The sequence below is a fragment of the Lepisosteus oculatus genome, chromosome 23 (assembly GCF_040954835.1).
Source record: "Lepisosteus oculatus isolate fLepOcu1 chromosome 23, fLepOcu1.hap2, whole genome shotgun sequence".
In the NCBI taxonomy this organism is placed as follows: domain Eukaryota; kingdom Metazoa; phylum Chordata; class Actinopteri; order Semionotiformes; family Lepisosteidae; genus Lepisosteus; species Lepisosteus oculatus.
The window spans coordinates 9,722,263-9,749,213 of record NC_090718.1 but is presented as its reverse complement, the minus strand read 5'-3'; the positions used below and the strand labels follow the sequence as shown (position 1 = coordinate 9,749,213).

The 26,951-nt window shown below is 38.2% G+C and overlaps 1 protein-coding gene across 13 annotated transcripts in view; it reads right to left on the bottom strand.

The window, feature by feature from the left end:
- Nucleotides 1–26,951, bottom strand: part of LOC102684295 (neural cell adhesion molecule 1) — a 353,088-nt gene that overhangs the window by 157,164 nt on the left and 168,973 nt on the right. The gene's annotated exons all lie outside the window — the stretch shown is intronic.

Below are 26,951 nucleotides of genomic sequence, written 5' to 3'. Positions count from 1 at the left end.
CAGCGTCAGAATACCCCCTAAAATATTGTATTCTAGGTACATGCATTGTTGCTTGAAGGCAATGTATAGTTCTTTATCTGGAAATAATTTGAAATCTTTTTTTTTTAAGTTTGTGCCATCTTGAAATTTAAGATGTAGTACTTATATCAGATTGAGCATCTACTGTTTTTTGAGCAACGCATCACTTAATTTTGCCACTACTTATGACTGGAATAAAATGAAACTGAAATGGCCAACAAGTATCTGAGGGCATTAAAAATCGCCTGGGTAGATCTCTTCTCATGCTTGTTCATATTATCATGTTTCATTATGTTATTAGCATTTTTGCTCTCTCATTTTTCTATTTCCTGTGTTACACTGGTGAAAAGGCTTGGCCTAGTCAGCACTGTGTACTGGAATTTGATCTCAATTGATATACGTGGTTTATTAAAGGATGAAATAAGAACAAAACTGACACAGTAATAGTTTCCCCGAAAAACAACATTTATTCAATGAATACAACCCAGCCTTTCATTCATACCATTAGTCTAGAGCTCCAGAGATGTTTACCTTCATATCACCTTCTGGTGTTGTAACCTTTTTTTTTACCTATCAATTTTTCATTCATTTCATCTTTAATCCCACAACATCCCCGGCTTGAATCAGAAACTCAGATTCCGTCACAGCCTCCTCTGTCCAGGTTCAGCAGCAAACAGGATCTGCTTCTTAAAATAAGAAGTCACCGCTCAAATTCTTTGAAGAAAATAAATACCCCCTCCTTGCAACACTGATTTATACTGGTTTTCCTGGAATATGATTGATCACTATATGACAAGCAGATGGTGTCACTGATATTCCTCTTTGTTTCACAGGTCAGTTTATGATGCCCAGGGATTTTAGTGCTCTCTGCAGCACTTTCAATCCACTCTGCTCTTACTCTATACAATCCATTAGCCAGAGAAATGGAGTCCCTGCACTGTATTGTACACCAGAGAAAAGAGGGGTGAGCTATGAAGCCTATTTCCCATTTTATTCTAGACTGTAAGGCAGCACAGGCTTCCTCTCAGCACAACACTTCTGAAGTTCAAGGGTGTAAACCGCAGCATGCTGGTGTTGTTGTACAGCTAAAGCTTTTTTTTTAAAATCATTTAAGCAATTATCAGAAACAATATCTCCCGAAGAGCACTGCAACCTGCTCTGAGCCACAGTGAACCATCATTTTGTTCTGATTGCTTTATTCTGCCTTAATGCTCCCTGGGTGATTTGCTAGAAAACCAGAACTATTCTGAGAATATCTTCAATCTCAGGTTTTGCACAGCTTTGCCCGCCTACAGCAAACATTTGGCATGGAAGACACTGACAGCTCAGGAAATGAGTGGATAAACAGAGCCCTAATGAACAGAAATATGCTTCGTGAACATCCTGCTATCCGTGATGAGATATGTGCTATATTTCCGCACCTGTGAAGCCAGAGCCAAAATTCAATTGCAGTGGTGAATTGCAGGCAGGACTTGCAGAGCAGTCCTAATGTGTATTCTGTGCTTTTTCAATTACTTGTGCTGTCCCCGCGATGCTGAGCTGTGGTTTACTACACCGTGTAGGATTTAATATTCTTTCAGTAGAATTTTGAGACATTTCTGCGATAGCTCTCTTGAGGTCAGAGTTCTGAAGCAGTGAAGGGCTGCGCCGTCCACAATTCACTCAAGATTTGAGCTCACTCAGGTGGCCAGGAATGAATGAGCAGGCCTGGGATATAGAAACCCTGGACGCTCCCCCTAACCAATCCTTACCTAGTTCCTCTCTCACACACACACACACCAGTACAATCAAACCCTGCGAAACCTCACCTTTACAAAACCTGAGACAATTAAAATCATCCAACAAGACTACGACAAAAAAATCCAAGAAAAAAAGATGCATTATGAAACAGAAGATCACTGAGCAATTCAACCCCTTTTATTACTCAAATCACAAACCAAAAATATTACTTCACTGGAAATCCTCAACATTCTGAATAGGTAAAACTAACTACAATAGACGATTTTAGTAACACCAGTGTTAAGTTATCCTAGTGTATATTCTTGGGCACATAAAACTACCTGATTTTGATTATCCAACTCAGTTTTTGAACACTTTGTTCTCAGGGAGCATTTGTTTAAATTTATAATGCTGGTGGGGAAATTGTTCCTGCTAGTGATAAAACATCTCTATGGGGCATTACTGGTAAATAGATTAGATTAATAGCAGCCCTTGGACTGGAGAAACAAGGCCACACAGAGTGCTAAATAGAGAAATCTGTTTTGAATTCTCCCAGACTAGCGCTGAAAGTCTTAAGGTTTCATTGGTGTCTAATGATATAAATCATGTACAGATCTGGACTTATTTCAAGAGCGATATTTCTATTTGTCAGTTCTAATGTGTGCAAAGTTAACAAATTAAGCCTTTAAAGAAAAAAAAAACAGTCTCAATTTGCAATGCCACTCACGTTTTTTCAGTCTCACATGCTCGCCAGCGTACAACCTTCTAGCAAATCTAAAATGTATAGAAGTAGCTGGAGTCCTTAACCAATTAAAAAATGTTTTTAGAGTGTCTGTCCCAGTACACTTTCAGGTGGAGCGCAGAGTTATTTAGCAGAAAAAAATAAACTGAAACATCAGTAAAATCACTATTATTAATAAATCATCAATCACATCCAAGGAAAAACAGAGATGTGAAGCTCTATTTTGTGACAACGCACTAAAGAAGTAAATGTTGATGAGCATAAGGGAAATTTCAAGAAGAACCACAATGAAAATGAAAAAAACGATGAGTCTGTATGACTGATGTTGTCCCTAGGTAGCTGCATTTGTAAGACAGCCATAAGTCACCTGATCAAATCACTCTTTCCAAGCTGGCCTGAGTTAGGATTGAGGGTTTGCGTTTTTAGGAGCACAGTTTTAGTACTAGACAGCACCAGTACCTGTAAAATTGAACCAGCAGATTCTTATGAAACAGAACTTGGTTTTAGCATCAATCATACTTCAGCTGTCCTTTTCCTTCTTAAATTGAGAACCAAAGAGGGGCAGCAAGGTGGCATGCCACAGCTCTTGAGCACCGAGTTTGAATCCAGGCTAAGAACCATCTGTGTGGAGTCTGTATGTCTTCCTATGTTCGTGTTAGTTTTCTCGAGGTGCTTTTCAATAAAAGGTAAATACGTTATTAGCTAGTCTGCAAAATGTGTGTCCATTACTGGCGATGGACGCATCCCAGAAAAGGTGGAGTTCAGCTTTGTGCCCTCTGCAGCCAGGGTGAACTCTAGGTTGCAGCTACCTCTATTAGGACCTTTGTCCTTTGTGCTAATGTATGGGTGGCAAGAGAAGACCTTACATCTCGTGTGGCTCTTCAATTTTTCCATTTGGTTCAACAAATGGTGTTTCCAAACACCATTTGTTGAACTTCCCACATGTCCTTTACATTAGTGAAGACATCAGTCACCGCCGATAGCCGACAATCAAAGAAGTTCCAATGTCCTTCCCACTGGTTTGACTGGCTTGTCAGTCCTCCCCTCATGCACACAGAGATGTCTTGAGCAACATCAGCAACAGGAGGCCTCCCAGTTGCCATGGCGACACATTCTGCAGTCAAGCGCTGTGAACAGACCGAGTGAATAACAATGGTTCACTTCAGACTGCACAGAAAGAGGACTAAGATCTAATATTTTACATTTTGTCTAAATCTCTTGGGTTATCTTTTTTTTTTTTAGCACAGGCTATTATAACAGGACATTGGTAATAATTCAAGAGGTAAACCGGACACTATACAAATAGTTCTGTATTTCTGTTTTGGAGCGAAAAGTAGTTCAAGCTCCTTGAGCTCCTAGATCAGAAAAATTAAGCTACACAATCATGATACCAACTCAGGTCCATATGGCTTCCAGATTAGATCATCCAAAACACAAAGTTTTGTAAATTTGGACATATTAAGGTTCAGGTCTCCAATCTTTCTGAATCAAAATAAAGAGACACGCTGTTTTCTTGTTTTACAGAACTCCTGCACAACTCTTTCCAACAGTATCCTATATTTTAGCAATCAATTATGATATATTAAGTGGTTACAGGGCAAAATTCATTTAAACACCTCTTACATTACAGCTTTTTTCATTTGACTATGAAATGTCTGAGCTGATCCTCCGCCATAAAGATTAATACCATTTAGGGGGAGGAGTGCTAAATCTTTTTGGCTTCGAAACAATGTACATAATGAAGACAAAAAGGAGCAGAACACAGATTCATCACCTGAAAGCCTACGGATGCCAAAACGACTGCACTGTACATGAAGCTCAAAGCAGATGGGACAGGTTAATAACCCTCTGGACCTCTGAATCAGAAGACATAACGAAGGCAACATCAGGTAACACTTAGGTTAATAGGATTTTGAGGCAGATCGCTTGGCTTCCATTTACTATGAATTACCGGTCTGCATGTCTTCTTGTAACAAGTATGATGTGAACCTTAATTTTCACAATGGCACACATACAGCGTATTTCCCCACATTAAAAATTAAATTTGCATGGTGACAATTTCAGGGATTGTTTGAAAATCTCTTCGGGTCATATCATTTTTTATTTTGTGCCACAATTCTTTTCTTAAGTTTAAAAATACACTGTGCAAAGGCAAGTCATTTCTGCCCGGGCATCTTTCTTCCTGGGAAACTGGACTCATCCCAAGATCTTTGAAGTGGAAAAGAAAGCATGATCCACAATGAAGACATTCCTGAACCAAAACCTCACCAGCTGATTTAAACACTATCACTCTCACATTTCATGCGCCACAGAATAATGAAGTCAAACCCTTATTCATATTCTGGGTTATGTCTTAGACTGATGACAACAGCAAAATGGATTTAACAGAGAAATTCCACTACTCAACTGTTGTCCTAAAGGTAGCAGAACAAGGCCAGATTTCTCACTTATTACGCAGTGTTGAAAATGTGGTCATTGGAGTTAAACAGTTTTGCCAAGAGACACACAATAAAATGTCTTCCCTCACATATGTGAAGGAAAAGAAAAACTCATGACAGAAAAAATGCATTGTGCATTCTCAGATAAGGCAGGAGAGCAATCAGGATGGGTGATGTACGCAGGGAAAGGTGGGGGTTATAAAATTTATTGCGAATGAAGAAAAACAAAGCACTGGCAACAACTCAGCTATGTATGAACCAAGTGAATATTTTGCCTTAATATTCCAGTATTTGGCATTTCAGCTTACTTATCCATGCGATTACTACCATGAAAATGTATGGAAACCCATCCCTCACTTCCGAAAACTAATACTAAATAAATAAAAATAAAAAAAGTACTAATGAATGGCGCATTTGTTAATTATCTCCTTCTAAAAAAAAATCGTTAAATGTTTTGCTGCCCCCCCCCCACTACGCACATTTCAACTCCCTCCTAAAGCTCTTCTGTAAGATTAGTCTACATCTGCATGCAGAGTGAAAAAGGAGCAGAATATTTCCTGGAAGCCTCATCCTGCACAAAGCATATATCATGTTTAACAAGCCTTTTAACAAAATGAAGTATGGAACTGTCTTGTCACCAGGGTCCCATTCCCTTATCACCTCTGAAGAGAAACACATTCGCTCAATTAAAAAAGTTCAGGCCACCACATAGTACATCAAAACAGTTTATGAATTTGTCTTTTCCCACTGACAACAGCATCCAGTTTAGAATGCTGGCAGTACTATCGTAGTAAGACATTTGTGCTGGGTATTCATTCACACGTTGATAAAATGATGTACAGTAAGTTGTAAGAAAGCAATAGAAAACATTAGGCAGATACCGGATAATAAGAAGGGTTTTACTGTGTCACTTTGAGAAACTCATGAGCTGCTTCTGATCTTAAATTTTCAATTCTGCATGCCAAGGGCGCAGTGCATTCAATGGGGCAGGCATTTCCATCCATTGGTGATTTGCTTGTCAAATGAATTGAAATGCATTTTCATTTCTTTATGGGGATTAAAATACCAGCACAAGATGGTATATTTATCTTTTAACCAAAACATTGGTCAACCAGAGCTTTCACCCTGATCTCTCTAACACAATATTTGTCAGCAAATACTTTTTAATGAAAGATGCAAAGGGATGGATCATTTCAGGAGAAAGGTTCATCAAAAGCCTGGATCTATTTACAAAATCGATTTTGATTTTACCTAAAACATTATCATCTTTAAAACATGTGCCCCTCCTCTTACAATGCAACAAGCACCTTTTTCTGTGCAGAGTTCAAACGCACAAAACAGGGAAAGCGTACTTCTTTGCTCCTATGTTGTATGTGATGTTGGCTCCTCAAAACTCTCCAGCAATATGCATGTAGTCAGAGACCTGCCAGGGTTGCAGGACACTGGTAATTAATTCTGCTTAACATTTCTCATGATCATCCATTTTCATTCAGCCCCATTACTGTCTGGTGGTGACTGTTTATAAACATCAGTCCTGCCTGTGCTAATGGTTTTCAAACTGACTGCTGGCATTCATCACTTCTGCACAGAAATGCTCAAGTCTGTTTTTCTTCCTCCTCATTTATTTTCCAAACTGTAACATGGTCAGGGTTTTGATCTCCAATTCACTGACTTCACTCCTCAAGCCCAGGTGTGCTGGGAAAGGTGAGAGACATCAGTGATCTATGACTCTACCATATGAACACATGCAGTACGTGAAATAATAAATTGTTGCAGCTGACAACATGGGGCAAAGAGGTCTTGAAAAAAAAATACACATTTGGACTAAGAGTTTGAAAGAGCCATTCTCTTGGCATCTAATCTATGTGATCAATATTTTTTCTATGATGTTTGATGTCTTATGTTTATTTAGCACCTGAATTATTTTCTCTGTTTTTTTTAATACATGCTTTCCATTTTAGAAGAATTCCACATAAAAGTCAACATATGCTGCAAAAAGTAAACCTTTTTTTATGTCCTTGTGCAGTTTCAACCTGTTTTGGCTTAATATTTGCATTCTTTAACTCAAATTTTCAGTCATTCCACCCATGACTGGATCTAATCTACGCTGAAAAAAGTTTTTTGCCTCAAAACTTTATCAGCAGCTTCAAAGGAAAGATAATGTGGGACATAGAGTCTTTCAGAAACTGAAGTGACTGCTTTCATCTTATGACAAGGACATTCTGTAGACGGTTTATTAGCTGAAATGTTGATTTTGTCTTCAGAAAATGTGCAAAATGAAGCCAGCTGCTGTTGTCATCCTGGATGTAAAAAAAGCCTTAATCAACCACTGTAAAAATATTTTTTTTATCATTATCGAATATATATGTATGACAGATTGCAATGCTAATTTCTTACTTGCTAATGAGCAAACCTAAATAATTCTGTTAATATGATAAATACAATACAGTACTGAAATTAATCCAAATACAACAGCTATGCTAATGCTTTTCAAAAATGAAAATATACAGACCATCTATAAATGAAATAGAACGCAAATGGATTGAAAAAAGCACAATGTTTTCTTGCAAAGAACCAGGCAGTCTGTTTGAAATATTTTTATGAATAGTGTTGCAGAATGCACAACCTGATAACACCATTGTTGACAGCGCAGGTAAAAGACCGGTCTTTATGATATTTCATGAGAAGGCTTTCTATTCTTGGTAACAATGTATTGCATAACTTCTGAATCACATGCTGGGTAGGCAAAATACGTGGTTGACAGATGGGACAAGTATTTTTGTGTTGGTAAACACAAATAACACTGCTTTTCTTCTACTTGTATGTTAATATTTTACCAACATAACCCAAAGTGTTTTCAAGCACACTATGCTCAAATTATTGGCATCCCATAAATGCTGTTTAGTGAAACAAAATCAGCTCAAAATGGTCTGTAAGCTCAATTACAATTTAGCTTCATTTAAAAAATGAATTGGCCTCTGCAGGAGACTGATTATGTGCGGTATGGGGGGGTCCTGCTATATCAAATTTTAATTTGCTAGCATCAGTTCACAAGCGTCTCCTGGCAGTTTAATCGTGGTGCGTTAGTTACAGCATCACCTGTGACTGATTTCATTTTCTCTGCTCAGGGAATATGCCATGACATCGCTTTCTGGGCCCAAGAAACAGTCGGTCATCTCATGAGGCTGCTCTCTCTCATTTTAGATGGGGTCTCCACATTTAACAGGCAGCATCTCTTGTTCAGCTACATGGGTACTCTTGCTTGCCCATTCCCTACAGTAGGTCTCATCCGACCTCATTTACACACTTTACACCACTTAAAACCAGAAGGCTATGTTTAATAATGATACAAGCAACATCTGCAAGTCAGCCTCTTCAGCCCATTGGGATGACACTGAAAAAGAGGCACTTTCTTCTGATCATTTGCATCACAGTGTTCCTTGCCTTATCATGAGATGACAGTGCCTGTTTCTGTGACATTCAAGTCTGTGTCTTGGCGTCTTTTTTTATCCTGGAGAATTGCAACTATACTTAGTGCGCTCAGAAGCCCGCCAAAGGCTACAGTTGACAGACTCCTGATGATGTTCATTTCTAGGGATCTTTTACAAAATCTTATTTCGGAAAAGTTTTTATTTTTACTTCCTTGTAATAGATTTCACTCTGTACTTGCATAATGCAGATATGTAAAGCAGAAGAGTAAGATTACTTTTTTCACAAAGCTTTTACTACAGTATATCTGTCACAGGCTGAGGTATGGCATTGGTTTCAAAATCTGTTTTATTTCAACAATTACACATTTTAGAAATAACCTCTACAAAGTCCAAACAAGATTATGCAAACTCTATGCATTTATGCACCTCACTGCAGTGTCAACTCTCACACCACTACCCTTATCTCAGAGCATCCCATCTTCCAGACCTTCCTTGAGCCTCTTTCCCCAAGGTACTGTATAATGTTCCTTAAGCACTTCAAGCTTCTTTAAGACTTTATCATTCAGAAAGAATGAGAAACATGGAAATGCTCTTCTCTGGTAATTGCTGTTGACAATGTACAAAAGAGGTAAGCAGTAGCTGGTGTTTTCTGGAACGGAAACTTTGTGGAAGACACAACAGATTCAGAATCCACCGAATAATCTACTTAAATTGACATCACATCCAAGACACTGATTCACCTTGCCTGCACCCGTGTGAATTTTGTACTATGGGAAAATTGTTATAATGATAGGGAAAAAAAGCTAAAAAAGGACCTTAATAAATCAGAAATTATGATAAATGGAGGCCAGGAATGTTTTCCCTGTGGACAGTATTCAACTTCAGGGTTCAGATTTAAAAAAGGGATTGAAAAAACTGCTGCTAACTAGAGTTATTACAGAGGACTGGTAGCCAATGGAAACAAGTAATAAAATAAGAATATTGGACAAAAATAATTTTAAATGGTTCAAAAGTCAGATTAAGGAACGGAATGTAACCCAATCGATCATTTCAAACTTTAATTAGAAATGTTAAAATTGTTACGCGCAATTAACTTGATGTATGAAATTAAACATATTTTAGTTATGCAGAGGTAAGTTTAGTGTGAGACCTAATGACTGTTTAATTTAGCATAAACTAAACAGCACTAGTAGCTCTCAATGTAAAACAATGATCATAACACCCAACAGAAGTTCATGGTAAGAAATGGAAATATTAGCTGATACAACAAAGTTTCTTATGTATGTATCTCATCTATATTTGATATTTCCCTGCATTATTAATGGACAAGTTATAAACAAAATTCCATACAATTTCATTTTGAAATGACACTGTATACACAAAACTTAAGTCAAAGGCTATAAAATCAACTGAAAATCTGAAAAATTACCTATATTTATCTAAAAAAGGAAGATTAGATTAGCATTTTCTTTAATTTGTAAGACATTTTCAAGCTAAAATAAAAATATTTGAGTTTCTCCTGTTTCAGACTACACTTAATTAGAGATCAGTTTTAATCAAAAACAGCCTATATAGCCTATATTCTCCTATTTAGAAAACATGAATGGCAAATTCACAATATTTCAATTCAAAAATTGAGTGTGAAAAACTGTATTCATTAGCATGCCTTCACACAGCTGTTCAACTTAATAAGTGTTGAGTCTTAATAACAGAGACCTCACTGCCACAGAAGAATGTTGCCACCTCTGTCACATTACAAAATGGCTCATTTTGAGTCAACAATTACCATTTCAAGCTGCAGCTTGGCTATTTGGAAACCGTGGAAACCAAAATTTCAAGAGAAGAACGGTCGAGAAATTTCAAGTTTGGAAGTAAAGTTCTGCCCCCCCCCCCCCCACGTTTAAAAAGCAAATAAAAAATTTTAGACATCTACATACTACACACGAGGACTGCAATGTACAAGCTGGTTATAATTTCACACTTAACGTTTCTAGGTTCACAAAATGTGTCATTCAAAATTCCACAAAGCATGAAAACACAACATGTTCTTAATAAAGATGGTCAACAGTATGCCATAATATTTGTTTCTGCTTCACATCCATTTGGCATCAACTTGAACAAACCAACACTCCACACCCTCAAGACAAAGTGGAAAGTAAAGGACAGCAACTTCTATTTCTGAATAACATACTGGCTAAGACATAGCTCCAAGCCTTGTGCTAAAATCTGCAAACCCAACTGCTTAATACTTCGTAAACGTACTTCCGAGTAACAAATCTGCATGGGATGTACTTTAATCGGACTGCATGAACGCACTACAACATATGCCTGCCGCAGTTTTCAAAGCACAGCTTGGTACTCAGTTGCTCTGGGTTCACAATCTGCCTGGCTGCTTCTGTGTTATTTGGCAGAATAACATCCAAGTGGCAATTTGCATTTTAAGTTTTTGGCTCTGCAATGCTGAAGGCTCGTGTTTTGTATCATCATCGACCAACAAGACAGAATTATGGCTAACACTCTTGAGGACAAAAAAAGACAGAGAAAAGGACATTTTTTAGAAAAGTTTAGATCATGCATTCATTTCAAGGCATGATCTAAATAAACAGGTGCAATAATGTTTCTCGTCATGCTGGAAGGCTACCAGAGTTTACTAAGTTTTTATTTTTGGAAGAATTGCGAAGAGTGTTAGGCTTCTTGCTCTCAAGTTCCAATTTGCAGTGGTATCAAAACATTTTCAACATTCCGAAAATCTGCGTTTTACAATGTTTAACAGTATTTATTATTCTGAAAACAAATCTTCCTACAAAAGAATGAACAAATCAGCAACAGAAGCTTTACAGAGTAGCCAGTGACTGTCTGAAGTTCAACTACTAGCATGTGGACCTACAGGCATGCAGTAACACCTTTTCTCCATCTAAAAAAGTAAAAACAATGTGAAGGAAATCTCAGTCTAAAAAAAAAAACAATTACAATTTCAACTGGACTCCACACGAAGGACAACACACACTGAATATGCTGGAAAACGTTGAAAGGGGTTAAGTATTCTAAATTTCTAGACCAGTCTGGTCTCAGAAGATCATGTTGATATATGCATTCAAAGACGACACAAATGTGTGTTTAATTACCTTAATCCGGTAATCCCCACTGTATTTCATCTGTATTATTCCATAAGAGGTTTTACAAATAAACTTTTTCCAAGTATGGTCAAACTCTCATGAAATCTCCACCACATGTCAGCTTTCTTAACTGTTTTCAGAAGTAAAGGGAAAAAGCCCCATTTCAGACTTGTGGAAATGGATTTCTTTTGTGCTAGAAACTAACATGGCTGTCACAGGACAGCCACTGTGCAAGCTGAATTATCCCATTCTTCCATGTTACCACCACGAACATAAACAGGGAGTGACATGACATCACACTCAGAAGTCCTAGCCTGGGGAATTTACAGCACTAAAAAAGCCACAATTAAGAGTTCCTGCACATCACAGGTCTCCAGCCCATCATAACTCAAGCCATTTAAATCGCCCTTCGGAATCGACCTGTCACTTGCAGTGCAAACCACATGAAAATTAACTGCTGCTTTCCACCCAATCGCACCGGTAAGTTATTCAGACGGGTGATTCGGAGATGTAAATTTCGGATTCAATTAACACCATCTCTCTCCCAGGCTCTGATAAGTCAAGACAGACCAGGTGCAACTGAAGTCGAGCACACACACTGTATGTTGAAATGAAAAAAGAATGAGCAAATTCTTTAGGTCACATCAAAGCAGGAGAGTCACCTGCACATCACACAATCCCAAAACCATTTAGACCCAGATTTCTTAGGAAGGAGTTGCAGGTACATTTAAAGAAAAAATAAAATTAGGATTATGTTTTTTTCTGGACTTGTTGCAGAACACTTACTTCTGACATTTTTTATCATTTCTGGTACCTTGCCAAAGTTTGTAAGCAGCAGGTACAAAATTATCTACACAGCAATTACAAAAACAATGGGATATTTGTTGCTGAAAAGAGACTGCGAATGGATTCAACAAATCATTGAAACCCTTTTTTTATAAAAGCATTTTACAAATCCTACTCTTACCTCACCCAAAGAATGAATGTTCTCATATGAACTACCTTACGTGTGTCTTTTTAAATTCAAAGGTTAATATAAAGAAAAGGAAGAGACAGCAAATCAAAACATTGTAGAATTGTGGCCCAGTTAAGTTCCCAAATGCATGAAAAAGCAGAATGGAAGACTATTACTATTATTATATAACTCAAACTTTATTTTATATAGCGCCTTTAAATGTGACTTCTCAAATATCCTGCATTATTTTCAAAGCTTTTTTTTTTAGAAAATACTGTGGTCTTACCTTTATTTGAACACAATTGGAGAAAATTAGATTCCAGTCAGGTTCAGGAAAACAAAGAGAAGAAGAGAAACTGCTTTTAGCGTGTTTTGTAATAAAAAAATGGTCAAATAAAAGGAGTTCCTTAATTGCTGTTGTGGCTCACAGCCTGCCTTGTATTGAAAAAAGAAGCATTATGGTTCCAGTGCACCATCCTAAGCACACTTTAGTTTCTACTTGACCAAATTTATGTTTATTTAACGCCCAACAGAATTGTTTTTTTGAGTTTTGATACATCTTTTTTTCAGAAATAACTAGGTGACTAGGTTTGTTTTTAGGAGGCACTGCATCTGTGCTTTAGGGCACTTAACATTTTGTCATGCTGGTGGTGTTGACAAAATAAACCAAATAAAATATAAATGCTATTACAAAAACTGTCTCTGAATACTAGTGATGTTATGTAAGCGCACTTGTGCTTTATCACTAATGAGGTTACATAAAATTGCATTGTCGTACTCAGTGTGGAAATGGGGGGAAAACAGCTTAGCACAAAGGAATGCTGCAGCTTTTTTTTTCCCCGAGTACATACGTACTCCTCGATACATGACATTGAATTGTGGGGATTAGGCCTTATTTTACAAACTGTTCACAGTCAAGTCAATCAACCATGAAATTAGCAAGACTAGAGGCATGACTGCCGGAGCCAGTGTTTCTGCCCCGATCCTCCAGTGTATAGGGACAGTCTTTGCTTCGTCTTTTAGACCAATGTTTCCCTGCATCAATCCACCCCCCCCCCCCCCCACCCACAGGACTTCATGTGATCTAATTAAATTAAAATTAACGTTTTCTTTATTATTAACTGCTATTAGGACATCTTTATGCTAAGTAAAATAGAAAATAGCCTATTGTATTGTACCTAAAGCAGGGATATAATATACATTGTACAGCTCATTGAGGATCACCTTACCAAGGTTATCGAGGGGGATGGAATTAAAAATGTGGAGACCAATGCTTTAATTAACTTTACAAAAATACCCAAATGTGCAGTGTCACAGTACATTGGGTCATATGTACGAAGTGTTAATGTACCAGTAAATTAATAGGACTCCCAAGCCAGTTCTAAATTATTAATGCCTTGTAGAAACGATTCCTGAAATTTAAAGCACTGGATTTCTTTAATGCAAATCCTGCATTTACAGATGTACATACAGTACATCCATGTATGACACCCCTGTGCTTTAAAGGCAAGAAAACTACATTCCCACAGTTATTTACTGCTTTTCATTTGTGCTAACAAAAAAAAGGCCAAGTATTGTATAAACATTCTAATCATTACAAAACGGCCTTTAATGTCAATCATTTCTGTGCAAACTTTGTAAAAGATTTAAAAACCACTGAGAGATAGAAACATCTGCAGTATAAACAGCTGCCTTATACCAAAAAAAAGGAAGCAGGTGTAATGAATGTTATCAGATGCAGGGGTTAAACGTCACTCAGCTGTGGTCAATTTTCCCATTTAGCAAAGCTTTCCACACAGGTGGGTGCTTTTGCAGATCTACTGCAGCAAAGTTATCACTCCACATTTCAACTGTGGGCAAACTCTACACCCTTATAGCCCAACCTGAACTCTTCACCCATTTCTCCTTCACATCACTGCCACTCTTTGCTCCTTAGTATCAGGTTATCATATAAAAATGCCCTACTGTAGCTCTCTAGCAATGTTTGCTCAGTTTCAGGAGAAGGATGTCAAGGATATACTTGACATCCCATGCAAACTATTTTTCTCATCCAGACGGCTGATGCCTTGAAAATCAAGGTAACTGCTGCTGTAATGTGTGTGACAGATAAACGTTCCCCACAAGCCTCGCTAACAAGACATTCAGTTTCAATACACTTTGCAAAAATGTCATGATGGAGAGTCTGTGGCAATAAACATCCATTATGGACCAACACCCATAATACAATCATAACACCCAGAACTACGCAGCAGCCTTTCACCTACAGTAGATAAAAAACACAGCAGGACACAAAAATAAGGTGGGAAATCTGTCTGGACCAAGCAGAAGAGCTCACAGCCCCTGTGTCCACAAGGGACTCCCTCTGAAACCAGCATGTGAGCCAATCTATTAAGAAAGTGCCATCGAGGAATGAAATGGGTGTGGAACATCCTCTCCCAGCAGCAGGGCAGACAGCAGAACGAAGGAGGCTTTTGTTTCTTAGGATGACCAGCAAAGATATTCTCCCTCTCCTCTGGCGTTTCCCTCATCCCTCAGTAACAGTGCCTCCTCTCTGCTCAACTGACTTGACGGAGCACGTCTGCTTTTACATCTGCGGCTCCTTTAAAAAAAAAAATACTCCCAAAAAGATTTGAAAAACAATCAAACCCCCCCAAAAAAGAGTGCCGAAGCTGTCGGGGCCATCTGCGGTAGATCAGGATGCCTGACAGACAGCCGAGAGGGTGGCCTTTTATGCAAACGAGAGAGAAAGAGGGAGAACAGGGCATTCTGAGGGGGAAGAACCAACATTCTCTGATTTTCACAACTGCAGCATCAAAGACAGGACCATAAAAGAGAGGAGAAAAGAAAAAAAAAGGCGGGCATTCCCACATCCTTTAAAACGTGAAGTCCATTACCCTCCTTTTCAAGACGGGGCCAAAAAAAAAATAAAGATGAGGTGAACAAACTGAATTAACACCGCTGTGCCCAAGACAAATGCTTTATACACACACATACATGTAAAGAATTCTGTTTCTTTGAAGACCACATTTCTCAGCAATGGGTCTCTCTGGGCTCGAGGACGTCAGAGTGTGCACAGGCCATTTGTTTCTCACAAAACAAGGGAAACCCAAGCTGTTACTTTTGGGTGGCAATGCCTGGACATACGCACAAATCTGGTTATGCACAGTGCAGTGAACACAGCTAAAACTATTCGAGATTGCAGGGAGAGATTCTAAAGTAGCACAGAACTCCACAGTAGCTGCATACCTCATTTCCCCTGTACATAAGGATCAGATCTTTGCAGCTGTCACTATTCAAAACTTTTCCATCTTTCTCCATCAAAGGACCTGAGAACCAGCAGTCACAGATTGAGTTCAGTGTTATACTGAGCTCACCCGCCATTGTTGAGTCAGCTTGACAACTCATGGCAAGTCAATACTAGGGAAGGCGCCGGTAAACTCAAATGCTGATTGAACAAAAAACAAAACTCCTGCCCCGGGTTCCTCCCCATTCCCTAACCCTCTTTAAACTCCATAATCCAGTTTGTAGAGGCAGGTCTTGGTTTTCTACATGTAAGCTTTAATACTTTTAGCAGGGAATTACAAACTGCAAAAAAAAAAAAGAAACGCTAACTCAGCACTTGCTCAAAAGCTCCGGTATATTTATTAATACAGTGATTTTTTTACATCAAAGCACTTCCCTTCCCTGTTTAAATTAATCAGCATTTCTGAATAATGGAAATATATTATAGGCTTTAGGGTGACTAAACGCATTAAATCCACTGCAAAGGAAGTTGCCAGATTCTAAATTATGATGTTTTACTAGCTCCAGCTTGCTTGACTTGAGCAGCGGAAGTCAGCCAGCAAAGTCCAGCTTCCTTCTGAGGCCTTCTGCAGCCCACAGACTGAAGAAAAGAGAGAAAGGTGCTCTGATAGCTCGGACTCTGTTTTCTGCATCAACTCATTATTCATGGACAGCTGACAAAATGAAGTCAGTGCAAAAACAGTGCAACAGGGCAGAACATGGATAATAAGACCTATCACCGTCAGCTGAAGATGGGGGTTTGGACCTAGGAAAAATAAACATCCTATTTTTAAATGTATTTTAAATTCCCAAAACAGTTAACAGTAAATTATACACACAATAAATTAAATATCCCAAGGACAATGAAGAGTAAGACTAAAGCTTTTCTTCTCCAAACTCACAATGTGGGCACTGAACCATGCCTATCAAACTCAGAAATGAATTACAAAACCAAATCACAGTGACGAAGACAGTAACAAATATGAATAAGCAGAACCCTAAGCTAACAGTAATGTGCCATCCCATGGAGAATGTAATTAGAATATGACCTGCAAAGTTTTAAATGTATTTTTTTTGTCTTTTCTTTCCCAATCCCAGATCAATCTAAAACATAGGCTAATTACCTTCCTAATAATCAGACTGTGGCCCGACTTAGTGTCTCCTTCACAAATTGAAAAATTCTGTTTTGGATCTCAGGGGCTCAATGCTGTAAGCATCTTAATTTCCCGGAGTACCAAGAGTGATCTTTGGAAACTATAACACGTCTGGCCTAAAAATTAGCAAAGCTCCTAAGATAGTTTCTGAGAGCAATTTTATAATTGGTCCTGAAAGTAGCTCTGCTTTTCTCTTCAATTCCCAAAGCTGAGCTTTCTGCATAATCCATTCATGCTTATGCGATAATAAGAAAGTGTTGACAGGGAACCACAAAACTTAAAAATAAAACTGCTAATCATGTTCCAGGGTTTGGAAAGAAAATCTGAGCTGAAATTTCTAGACTAATTAAATGAAAGATAATAAGAAGTTATGTGTAGAAATTCCTCCATGTTCGTTTCACATCCATTTAATTTCAGATTTCATTAGTAATCGGGTTAAATTCTGAACACTGAGAAATTAATCTCAACTGTCAACATTGTCCTATCAGGATTTATGGGATGGAAATACAAAATTAAGGCATTTAAAGTTCATTACAGTATGTAGGTCCCAGTTTTAAAGTAATTAGAGGTCTTGCCCTGTTATTACCAACTACAGTATTATACTGCTACATTGTAAATGTAGCAATACTGCTACATTTCTCTTCCAAAACACTCACAAATTGAGTTTTTTTGGCCTAAAATAAGCAACCCCTTAGGTAATATTAAAGGGTATCCAAGGGTCATTCAGCTTGATTTAAATCAGAACACTTCCTTTCCCTGTACTGTTCATTAAAAACATTCAACAAGCTACAGCTCCTGACAAAACTAACCAAAGCCATTAATGAAAGCTGTTCTAATAATTCAGTTATATCTGATTTGGCCATTTTTGTGTTCCTTACTTTTGAATAAATAGAACTGCAACACTTCCAGAAAAGCTAGAGTAAAAACAATTTGTTCCTATTTTGCTCACAATACGTTGTCAGCCTGCTAGCGTATGAGGTCACTGAACACAATTGTAAGACCAAAGGGGTTAAGAACGCCTTGGATTAGACTATATGTGTTGCAGAAGGTCCACAATTTTATTAGGAATGAGTGGCTTTGGTACAAGCTCTACAGAAAAGTGACCTGTATTATTGCTCAGCCATCCAAAACCTCCCTGTCACAAAAGATGTATTGTTCTTGAGTCCATTTATACATGTCACTGATAGCCTAAATAATAAACTACATAATCCAAATTTGCCAACAACAATTGCTAAAATACAGCATCCATATCTGCCACAATTCATCATTTATAGGCCAACGTTCCAATTTATAAAGCAGCAGGGCGAAGTCAATTCATGTGTATTACAGGAGGAGGTCATGGGGACTGATAGAAATCATGATGGGCTCAAGACTTACTTCATGATAAATATCAAGCCTTTGGAAAAGGGAAATAGTTTTTTTTTTGCCCAGCACAGGCCTCATCAAATCCCTATGCAACTCTGAGAAATCATGTTGTACAAAAAAGGAAAATGCGCCATATCTCTTTTTTCATGCTCAAGTCTGATAACAGCTGATTGTATTGCTACTTACTCATTACATATTCATTGCAATTTTCCAAACGAGGGCTGTAGTCCTGTGGGATTGTGAGATCATTTCATCACTGCATTACCATTTTGATCGCGAACTGGTGAAGAATTTAATGTAACATTCATTTTTAGCAACTAACAGGAGAAAGATCCATCTTAAAGTGGCTCTTAAGTGATCAGATAATTTAAAGAATGACAAATGAAAATACCTTGTAAACTAAGCAAGATTAGTGGACATATGGTGTGTTATCATAAATATTACTACAAAATACAGTTCTCATTAAAAATGAAAGTCTTTTCAACCGTTTTGAAGCTATCAAGTCAGTGAGTCACTGGGTCAGAAACAAATATAGCCAGTTCTGAGTTCAAGTAGTCCTCAGTTATTTTCATTCATCAAAGACCCTATTTTGAGAACACAGGAACACATTGCATTTTCCTGAATGCCTTTCGAATAATTCACCAGATGAGTATTAGTGTATCTTGAAACTAACAATGTCTCAGTTATTTCAGATTTTTAAACCGCACCAATGTAATATATAATTAATTGCTATGTTGCAAAAGCATTATGTATCAAAGCCCATTGGGTCCAATTAGGATTCTACCATACTAAGAGGGACAGGATACTAGCCTCAAATGCTCACCAGGTGGGAACAGTTTTTAATACAAAATATATTAAACCCGGCACAACATAAATTTAAGCATATAAAGCATATGAAAGCCCTGAACTAATTAGTACTTTTCTTGGTTACTAGCAAGTTCTTAGGTATTCCTTAGTGTCTGAAAGTACCTGCTTTCCTGATTTTAGTAAAAACTTATAACTACTGTACGTTTGCCATCCAATGGTGGTAAATGTGCACAGACTATTTGTAATTTAATTACAATTTATATTAATCTACATCCCATACATTGGACGAATCCCCCATAAAAAAATGTATTGTGCCTATTGTTTTCAATTTAAATCTCACATTCTGATCTGCTAACATACAGTGCTCTCTAAACGTACTGGTACAGTCCAAAGTCAAAGCTTTTTTTATTTACTAATGCAGCTAATTTTTGCACACGCGTGGAGTGTTGTGACTTTTTTTAAACATGTAAAATGCATGCTCAAATGCATTTTGGAGGGCACTGTACAGTAATACACTAAGTGCACTGAGGGCACTGCGTTCTTGCAGATCAAGAGATAACATTTCCCTCATAGTACAAAGGCGTTATGCATTTAACTTATCCATTTTGATACTCTCCTGAAATGTTACAACCACCGTACCAGTGAGATATAATATTCACAATTATAATAACATGTTACCAAGATTTTAATGAGTCACAGTTTATGAGCTATTATATAACAAGACGTGCCTTGTAATCCCACCTCCTGTGAGCTGAGAACTGCTCCTAGCCTGGACCCTTAACACTAATAAGTGAAGTGGCCTCCCATCCTGTGTTCTGCCATGTGACAGGTACTGACTTTTTAAAGGAGCTTGGCCAATTTACTCTGAAAGATCCCCCACCCCAGCCCCCGGGCACATGCACTTTCTATTACATTACATTCATTCAGAAATGCTCCACATACAGTAAATGGAATGCAAGGCTTGTCATGAATGTCAATGGGCGTGATACAGTCATTCTTTGTGACAAAAAAAGCACCTTGTCAGTACTGTAAAATGCATGTCATAAGTAATGGATTCCTTCAAGCCCTTTTTTCCCCCCAATAAATGTTTTAGCCTCATATCCACATAGTATCACTGACAGGAGCTTGTTCAGAAGCACCTAATTAATATTAAACAGCCCTGTAAGGAAAAAAAGGCCACTCTTCCCAAATTGCGACCATTAGTGTAATGAACTGTACTGCTCGTAAACAATGTTTCTTGGACGCTATAACCTAAATTATGGTCTTTGCAACACTTTCATTTCTTCTTATACATTAAGTATGCAGCAAAGTGTGAAAAAACTATTAATAAGAAAATCCGAAAAGGGGCTAAGCTAAGTATTCTGGACAGCAGCTCATCTTTTTTTATATAGTATATGTATCTAACCTTGACAGCAGACCAAACCTGAAACACTGTATTGTATTTTGTTGAAACCAGCTTGTTGGGTCATTCCATACGTCACAAAAGCGTTCTACAGAGATGCTTCATTTGTATCTGAAGCCCTAACTGCTCATTCTGTCCATACAAACAAATCAGGGCATTAATATGGGCTTTTATTTGACTCTTTTTGGTGCTTCAATAAGATCACGAAAGAAGGAGACAGAATCATTTTAAAGTAGAAGCATCACTCAGCAATCTTCTAATTTCAGTGAACTTCTGTGACAAAAAATCTGGACCCCAAGCTTTCTGGGACTTCAGGTGCAAAAATAAATGGGTCTGTCAACAGAAGTGCCTTTGTCGACCTTCTTGATAGTCCCTCCACAACTCCCGCCCCTTCTGGAGTGATCACTCTGAGGCCTTTTCTGGATGGCCATTGTTTTTCAGACAAGAAAGACAAAAGAGTATAAAACACTGACTGCAGGGGGAACAGAACCACCACAGATTGTTTTCATTTTCTGCACTCTGGCAGTAAATTGGAAAGGTGAAAGGTTAAGCGTGACGGTGCCTAAATGCCCCTGGGAACCCTTTAACTTCTCTGATATCTTATTTGTTATCATTCCATAACGGCTTAAGGAAGGAAAACTTCTCAAATTTGCCGCAGGGGCAGTTTAACACTGCTGCTGAAGTTCAGCCGCCAGAACCAAAAGATTAGGACCGTGTGCTCCATCTGTATTTGCTACTCTGTTTTCAAATGAGCTAGGGACCATTTTAGTCAAGGTCTACAGTATCTACCTCCTATATCTGTAGTACCTTACTGAAATATAAATTTACCATTTAAAAAAAAAAGGAAGATAGTGGTCTTGGAGATTAAAAGAGCATTCATGATGACATTTTGAAGTACTATTAAACTACAACTGTAACCTGTATTTTACAGAAAATAAGATACAAAGCCATTGAGATATCCATTTCCGAATTCCATGGGTAGTACAGAATTTTGGTCAACTTTGCTAGAAAGGATTTGAGTACAAAAAGGCTGATAAGCTAGATCAGGACAGCTTGAAGTGTACAAGATACTCCTGCAAAATCCTGCATAGGCAAAACTCAATTTAAAATGATACAAATTTATCACAGACTGCGATGACTCAGATACTGTATATGGATCTCAGTTCCACACAGACATTCACAGGGCTGGAGTCAGGCATGGGGTCACCAAGTCTGTACCCTTTTTATGGGTCAGGCACTGATGCCAATACTTCTAACATTTGTTTTTTTAATTGTTGTATAAAATGATATCATAAAGTTCAATTAAATCAAACTGAGTAAATCATTTCCAGTTGCCTTTCTGTATTATGCATGTACGTTACCCTGCAATTTTATTTCTGTCTAGACAGAAGTTGTAACACACTTGTTCTCAAGAGACTGTCCTGTACAGCACAGTGCTCTGCTCACTCAGTGCCAATTTATATTTTTTTATGAAGCCTCTGAGCTTAGTCTACATGCAAATGGCAAGAGACCAGGGCTGTCACTGCTGTGCCCTGGGATAATTCCCAACATCACTCCGAGAGCACTGGAGTAATGATTACGAAACCTGTGCTCTAAGTTACCAAGCCGATCAGTAACATGCACTTTCCCCCTTCATCTGTTCAAGACATCAGATTATTACAATCCTTAATTTATTTCAATTGCCCTTTAAAAATAGTTTTTCCTGATGATGTCGTACTCCGAGTCAAGCCCATTCAGCTGTGCGGCACGAGCTATCCACATTATCCCAAAACAAAAAAGTGACATTTAAATATGCCAGTGATGTATCACTCAAATACAATAACCCCTTTTATTAATAACAGATGTCATACATAATATATGTATTCATTAAAAGAGCACAAATGCTTTAAAAAAAGGGACTTGAATTAAAATTTGACCATAAATGCTATAACATACAGTATGGGGGAATAAAAACAATTTCCTTGTGAATGTGCAATACCAGGTTGCCCGACTTGAAATCTTACTTATTCACAGCAGAGAAGCACTTGTCTTACCGCTCGTGTGTACAAATGTAAGCAGTAACAGAAGTGTGCGTTGAGTTTAATGGCCCAGAGAAACTGTCGGCCCTGTGGAATGATGTCATTTATCAGAGATGCCCAATTTGAGGGTGGCAGAACAACGCTTCCGCGTAATTTTCCACTTCTGAATCCTAACTAGATGTAGATGTAGATGAAAATAACCTTCACTATGATGAATCTGTATTAAAATGTCACTGTTAAAAAAAAAAGGAAAAACTAAAAGAGAATCTAGTCTTCATAACAGGATATTAACATAATAAATATATATATATACTATGTTGTGGAAAAGAGAGCGAAAGCATTTACTTTAGTTGATGCAGACCGTATTCGTCAACAATTTCGACTTGTTGTTGTGTGAAATTAGAACACGATGCATCCAGAACAAATGCAAACTCAGGAATAAACAATCATGTTTCCATGACATCGTTACAAATGCTTGCAACCATATCAGACAAACACTTTCATATCCAACCTTTGGAGTAAATGCTTTCAACCTTTTTCCTGCATTGATTACACCCATTACTCTGTGCATTGTTTTCATCTGGCAACTCTTTCAAATAAAAAGACACAGCTGCTCTTATGTTTATCAAGGTTGGGATCCACTATAATCAAAATTACCAATTCAAGCAAGAGTTTCATTTTTATTATAATTATTACTGATGGCAAGGCAGGTTGCTGAGAGTACTTGAGTTGAACTAATTGTTAGTGTCAGGGATTTTAATTATAACTAAACACAACTTTGATATTAATCAGGTTTGGGGGGGAAAATCAGCTCTCCTAAAGGCAACGTTTGCATTAAAGTTGAACTGAAATGCTATGATCAATTCGGGGTTAGAAAGAATCAGCATTGATGAGTGCATTTCAAACCACAATAAAACTAAAATGTACACAGTAACTTTTAAAAACTCACAAAATAGATTAAATTTCCAGGTATGCGCAGTGCCATGTTCTGCGATTCAGAATGAAGCAATAAAACTTTCTGGTGACATGTCACGGCTCTATGACACTGTAAACAAGCAGGCTTACAAATAATACATTCCTTTTAATCCAATAGAAATATTGCTTTTGATTTAAACACGGTTGTACCAACAAATACTACTTACTTGTTAACTCTGCATGCAGATCACGTTGGAATATTTCTGCGGTGAAATACCTGCTGCACAGCCTATATTTATTCGCTCACACTATACATCACATTAGTCATTATGGAGACTAGTGAGCAGGAAGGGCCTCAAAACATTGCAATTTGTGGGAGCGGAATGCGAGTTTGCGACGCCTTGGTGACTTACAGTACTTCAACAAAGTTCATGATTTTGTGCCTATTTCGAAATTTGTATTTTTTTTATAACGTCAGTGAATTTATTTTATTACCAAGATTTAAAACCCGGTCTGAGAAATTGGGACGGCAGTGAACAAATGAAGAATTCGGCCTAGGTTTTAAACAAGAACAAAAGGAGCCAGATTACCAAAACCCTCCAAGGAAGAAATTGGAAATTATATTTTATAAGGGGAACTTCATAAAAAGCCTGAATGTTGGAATTAACTGAAAATCACACTGCAAAGTATAGGGAACTCACTGGTACAGTAACAAACATAGTATAATAATGAAAGCAGATAGTATCATTATTGTCAGTTCAAACTGACAATATGGTGGGATCTTCAGTGGTCTACCCAATAAAGGCACCCTCTTAGAGCACAGCCCATGCTCTGTCTTCCTGACTTTGCTAGTCAATGCCTGGAACATATCGCTAGCTGGCCACGAGCAGGATTTCTCAAGCAGCCCCCGGGCAGGGACAGGAATCAACTGCAGGAGAGCTGACACTGAAAAACAAATGTCAATTCCAAACTGGGTGGCTAAACTAGAAAAAAATGGTATAGCCCCTTTACACTTTTTTTTAAAAATAAGTAAGATATAAAACTATTTCGTTACAATACATGTTTTTATTTACCGTGGTTTTATTGTTGGTTACTAAAAGTTGGGTTTTTTTCTACCTTCTTTAACACGTTGTTTGCTTTTCCAAAGCAGGAAAATGACTGGTCAGGCTGCAGATGTACAATAGGATGACAATGTGGAACTCAATCACCCTGAGGAGATGGTGTCCGTCTCAAGGCTTGGTTGCTCACATGCTTTTGACAATGGGTCCATAAAGAATTTAAAAGTCCCTCTAGGGACCCATAAAATAAATAGATCCATTGCCATAAACGCCTCCTTAAAGTATTCCAGTATGCGATCGATGCTGCAAGATTAACAGCTCTGGTACCAATCGCATCCCTCGCCTTCTGCAATCTTTAAATGCTGTAACGCCAGCCTTATTAAGTGACCGCCCATCGTACTCATTCTTAAAATCCATTTGTGCCTAAATTCCTTGTGCCTCTTCGCATTGTAAACTGCAGCAACCGAATGACTTAGAAATGCCATTCTGCCTGTTAGCTTTTCAGATCGGCCAACTAGATATCTATATGGCTTCTAGTCAATGCCCAATTCCTAACTTCTGAATCATTTGGACATTAATTCAGCAGAAATGCATCTTCATATCTGGAAATCTTGTATTCTGATTTGGGTTTTGTGCCTAACCTGTCAGTTTACTGAGAGGTCGACAGCCCAGCATGTGTAGTGAGTGAGGCTGAACAATGAGCTGGTTGCCTTGTTCCCCTGTTCTGAATAACTCACGAAAAAGCCCCCACTGTAACAGGCCAAGCTGGAGTATGGATAAGCAAAAAATGGCTCAGTGAGTACTGTAATATGTCATACACAGTATTTACTGCAGTAAATGTGATAATTTGCAAAAAACTGGACATAACAGATTAACCACACCAAAAACAAGGCAATCCTGCAGTTCAAACAGTACCTGAAAAATCACAATTATGCAAATTGCAAAGAACACCCCAGTTAAACAAAAATACATAAGCACAGAGATTAATAAATAACAGAACTGAGATGGTTTACAAAGAAAGCACCCTTCAGTGTCGCTTTCAAGCTTAACTCAGCACAGCGTTTTGCTGTCGATATTGGCAACTGAAAGTAGCCTTCCTCCTAACAGCTTGGCTTCTTGTAATATTTCACCTACTGACAGACAATGCACCTGACAGCTGGCCCTGTCTCCAAGTCTTCATTCAGCAGTATTATATATAGGTCCTTAAGGCAGAGGACAAAGACGGGCCTGGATACAAACCACTGTCTAGACAAAGAAGAGGCAGAAAGGGAAGAGAAAGCAAAGGCGAGGAAAGAGCTACTTGTATAGTATATAGTTGTGAGAAAAAGTTTGTGAACTCTTTGGAATTATCTGGATTTCTGCATGAATGGCTCCTAAAATGTGATCTGAACTTCATCTAAGTCATAATAATAATTTAAAACAGTCTCATTTAACAAACAACACACACATAACATTTTAAATTGTCATATCTTTATTGAACAAATGGTTTAAACAATCAAGGTCATTGATGGAAAAAGTATGTGAACCTCTAGGATAATGACATCTTGAAAAGAGGGTAAATAGAGTCAGGTGTTCCAGTCAATTTAGGTGTGGGTTTGTCCTGCCCTGCTGTATAAAAAAAAATCACACAGGTTTGGTTACCTGCGCTTCAGTGCAATATGGCCCGATTAAAAGAGATTTCAGAGGACCTCAGAAGAAGATTTGTTCAAGCTTATAAGACTGGAAAGGGTTACAAGAGGATTTCTAAAGACCTGGGCCTCCATCAGTCCACACTCAGGCAGATAGTTTACAAATGAAAGAAATTCAGCACCGTTGCTACTCTCCCTAGGAGTGGACATTCTACAAAGATCAGTGCAAGGGCACACCGTACAATCCTCAAGCAGCTGACAAACCCTAGGGTGACAGCTAAGGATCTGCAGGCATTTCTTGCACTTGATAATGTCTGTGTTCACAAGTTCATGGGGAGGTTACCACAGAGGAAACCTCTGCTCTCCAAAAAAAACATTGCTGCCTGTCTCACGTTTGCTAAAAGACCACCTGGATGGTCCACAGCACTTCTGGAACAATGTTCTGTGGACAGATGAGACAAAAGTTGAACTTGCTGGTAAATGTACACAGTGTTATGTTTGGAGAAAACAAAACACTGCATACCAACACCAAAACCTCATCCCTGCTGTGAAGCATGGTGGAGGGAGTAAAAATGTGTGGGGCTGCTTTGCTGCCTCAGGGCCTGGACGGCTTGCAATCACTGAGGGACCAATGAATTCCAAGTTGTTTCGGGAAATTCTACAGCAGAATGTCAGGGTGTCTGTCTGTGATCTAAAACTCAAATAAAGTTGGGTCGTGCAACATGAAAATGATCCAAAACACAGAAGTAAATCAACAATAGAGAGGGTCAAAATTCCATATTTTAGAATAGAGTTCTGACCTCAATCCCATTGAGATGCTGTGGCATGATCTGAAGCAGGCCATTCAAGCATGCCATCCCAAAAATATACAAGAACTGAAACAGTTTTGTATAGAGGAATGGG